We start from the raw sequence: 3,844 nt of genomic DNA, 5'->3' as shown, positions 1-3,844 counted from the left end.
GATGGACCAGTTTACATTGCCACCAACAGTGCAGGAGGGTTCCCTTGACCACACAACTTCTCCAGCATTTATTGCTGCTACCTTTTCTGATGTATGACATTCTCACAGGAGTGAAGTGGTATCTTAGTGTTGCCTTTATTTGCATTTCTCTGACAATCAATGACTTGGACATTTGATAGCTGTTTCAATTTCATTAGCTGTGACTGGCCTGTTCATATTACCTAGTTCCTCTTTATTTAATTTTGGAAGTTCATAGGTATCTAGGAAATCATCCATTTCTTCCAGGTTCTCTAGCTTGGTGGCATACAGTTGTTGATAGAAGCCTTGCATGATATGTTGAATTTCTGCAGTGTCTATTGTGATATTTTCTCTTTAATTTACAGTCTGACTTATTTGGATCTGTTCCCTTTTTTGTTTTGTGAGTATAGCTAAAGGTTTGTCGACTTTGCTTACTCTTTCAAAGAACAAACATTTACTTTCATTGATCTTTTGTATGATTTTCTTATTTTCAATGTTATTGATTTCTGCCCTAACTTTAGTGATTTCTGTCCTTCTGGTTGCTTTAGGGTTCCTTTGTTCTTCTTCTTCTTCTAGATCTTTAAGGTGTGCAAACAAGTTGTTCATTTGTGCTTTTATCTTGTTTTCTAATGTGTGCTTGTATGGCTATGAACTTTCCTCTAAGTACTGCCTTAGGTATGTTCTAAATATTTTGATAGCTTATGTCTTCATTTTCATTGAACTCTGGAAACATTTTGATTTCTTCCTTTATTTCCTCTTTGGCCCAGTAGTTGTTAAGTTGTGTACTGTTGAGCTTCCGCATTTTGGGACTCTTACTAATCTTTTGTTGATTGTTAAGTGTTAGTTTAATTCCACTGTGGTCTGAGAGGATGCTTCGGATGATTTAAATGCTCTTGAATTTGCTGATGCTGACTTTGTGGCCTAACATATGGTCCATCCTTGAGAATGACCATGTGGACCTCAGTAGAATATGTATTCCAGTTTCTTGGGAAGAATGATTCTGGAAATGCCCAATAGTTCTAGTTTATCTATCTCCTCATTTAGCTCCCTCATGTCATTATTGATTTTCTGCCTGGATGATCTGTCAAGTTGAGAGAGTGGGGTGTTGAAGTCCCCTACTATGACTGTGTTGCTGTTAATATATTGCTGTAGCTCTTTTATTAGATGTTTGATGTATTTAGATGGCTTCTCATTGGGTGCATAGATGTTAATAATTGTTAAATCCTCTTGATTGACTGATCCTCTGAGCATTAATTAGCATCTATCCTTATCTTTTTAAATTTTGTTTATTTTAAAGTTTATCATGTCAGATATGAGAATAGCTGTTCCTGCCCTTTTTTGTGGGCGATTGGCTTGTATGAAAGTTTTCCATCCTTTCACTTTGAGTCTGTGTTTGTCTTGTTAAGTTAGATGGGTTTCCTGTAGACAGCATATTGTTGGGTTGTGTTTTCTGATCCATCTTCCTACGCTGTGCCTTTTGATAGGTGAATTCAGGCTATTGATATTTATTGATATCAACAACTGAAGATATTTTAACACCATTCTTGTAGATTTTTAGAGTGCTCTGATATATGGCATATTTATGGTTATCTGACTATTGATAGGAGACCTTTCGGAACTTCTTTCAGGACAGGCTTGGTGATAGTTGATTCTTTCAACTGTTGCTTATCTGAGAAGGTTTTTATGCCTCCATCTAGTCTGAATGACAGTCTAGCAGGATACAGTAGTTTTGGTTGAACGCCTTTCTTATTGAGCACTGGATTGATATCTTTCCATTCTCTTCTGGCCTGTAGTGTTTGTTTGGAGAAATCTGCTGCTAATCTTCTGGGTTTTCTTCTGTAGGTCACTCTTTCAGCCTTCAGGATCCTTTCTTTATCCTTATTCCTTTCCATTCTAAATATGACATGTCTTGGTGGCTTTAAATCTGGGTTATTTCTGTTTAGGACCCTCTGGGCTTCTTGAATCGTTATGTCTTTTATGCTGTCTAGACTAGAGAAGTTCTCAGCTATTATGTCCTGAAGAATGTTTTCTTCCCCTCCCTCTCTTTCTTCCTCTGGTAAGCCAATAATGCATATATTATTTCTTTTGAAATCATACCATAGGTCTCTGGTGTTGTTTATAGTATCTCTTAATCTCTTTCTGAGATCTTTTAGTTGTCTCTAATTCATCCTCAACCTTGCTAATTCTCTCTTTAGCCTAATTTCTCTATTCTCTCTCCCATGTACGTTTTTTTTTTTTTTTTGTAGTTTATCTATTTTGTTACCCTGTTCTGATACTGTTTTAGCTTGTTCAGCTACCTGTGTTTTTAGCTTAGCTATTTCAGCAAATATTTTGCTATGTGAGTTTAGTGGAAAAATTCTTTTGCCCTTGAAGTTTTCTGAGTGGTTTTCCATTTGTTAATCACCACCCCAGACAGTACCTAGTAGATCAGTTCCCACTTGGGCACAATAGATTTGGAACTATGCCCCATCCCTGTCTCCTGAGCAAGATCATATGTGGTTATCCCTATACCCATGGCAGAAGTTTCATATGGTCTTTATTTATTTATTTTTTACTCACTTTATTGGGCAGGGGTAATGGTTACAGTGCAGTTGTTAACACATAGGTGCAATTTCTCATTTTCCTGTGATGTGCATCTGCAAAACATGCTCCCTTCCAACTTAGGTATTTCCCACCATTATGCACCAGGATCTAAAAGCACCCTGCCTCCATATAGTCTTAATAAAGTCTGCCTTAGCATTCATTACCAAGTTTTTTAAAATAACTTTTTATTTTCCTTAAAAGCAGGAGGAGGAGGAGGAGGAGGAGGAGAAGAAAAAGGAAGAAAGAAAGAAAGAAAGAAAGAGTGGAGGAGGATGAGGACGAGAAGTCATTATATGACTCTCTTCACTTATCACGTCCAAAAGAGGGTTTCAGAAAACACTATGTGTAAAAACAACTTTTCTGTCGACCCCGTCAGAGTTCTTACGTAACTTGAAATAATATGTATTTTCTTTTTCAGAGACATTTCACCAAGAATATGAGCTTAGCAAGGGCAAGGTATTGTCAACACATCCTTAGTGCCTGACACACAGCAGACAATCAGTATTTGTGGAATAAACAAGTGGAATTCTGGATGGATTTCTGGCAAACAGAGGTAAAACAGAAACAGGCTTATAGTGAGAACAGAAATTGGATCGGTCTAGGTCTTTACAGATGAACAAATATTAATGATCGCTCAACAATTTGTTTGGCTTCGCATGTTAACTCTCTTTTCAATCACCAGGTTCCAGATGCCACCAGGATGCTGGCCAGGCTTCCCTGGATTGAAGACCCCACCAATGTAATCCTGGAGCTCAGCTTCCCCAGAGACACACCCTACTAGGGAAAGAGAGAGGCAGACTGGGAGTATGGACCAACCAGTCAACACCCATGTTCAGTGGGGAAGCAATTACAGAAGCCAGACCTTCTACCTTCTGCAACCCACAATGACCCTGGGTCCATGCTCCCAGAGGGATAGAGAATGGGAAAGCTATCAGGGGAGGGGGTGGGTTATGGAGATTGGGTGGTGGGAATTGTGTGGAGTTGTACCCCTTTTACCTTATGGTTTTGTTCATTAATCCTTTCTTAAATAAAAAATTAAAAACAAAAACAAAAAACAAAAAAAAACAAATATTAAGTAGAGGGAGAGTCTTGTTGGCATATGGAAGAGAACACAAGAGATTTGTTTCTTTGTTGCATCATGGAGCAGGTCTCCCTAAAGGAGGTTGCCTCTAGCAGGCAGGGGTATCAGAAGGAAAGCCCAGTTTGGTTCAGGAACTCTAGTTCAAGCTGCAAGCCTAGTACC

The sequence above is a fragment of the Erinaceus europaeus genome, chromosome 19 (assembly GCF_950295315.1).
Source record: "Erinaceus europaeus chromosome 19, mEriEur2.1, whole genome shotgun sequence".
Taxonomy (NCBI): Eukaryota; Metazoa; Chordata; class Mammalia; order Eulipotyphla; family Erinaceidae; genus Erinaceus; species Erinaceus europaeus.
Note: the sequence above shows the minus strand (reverse complement) of the source record.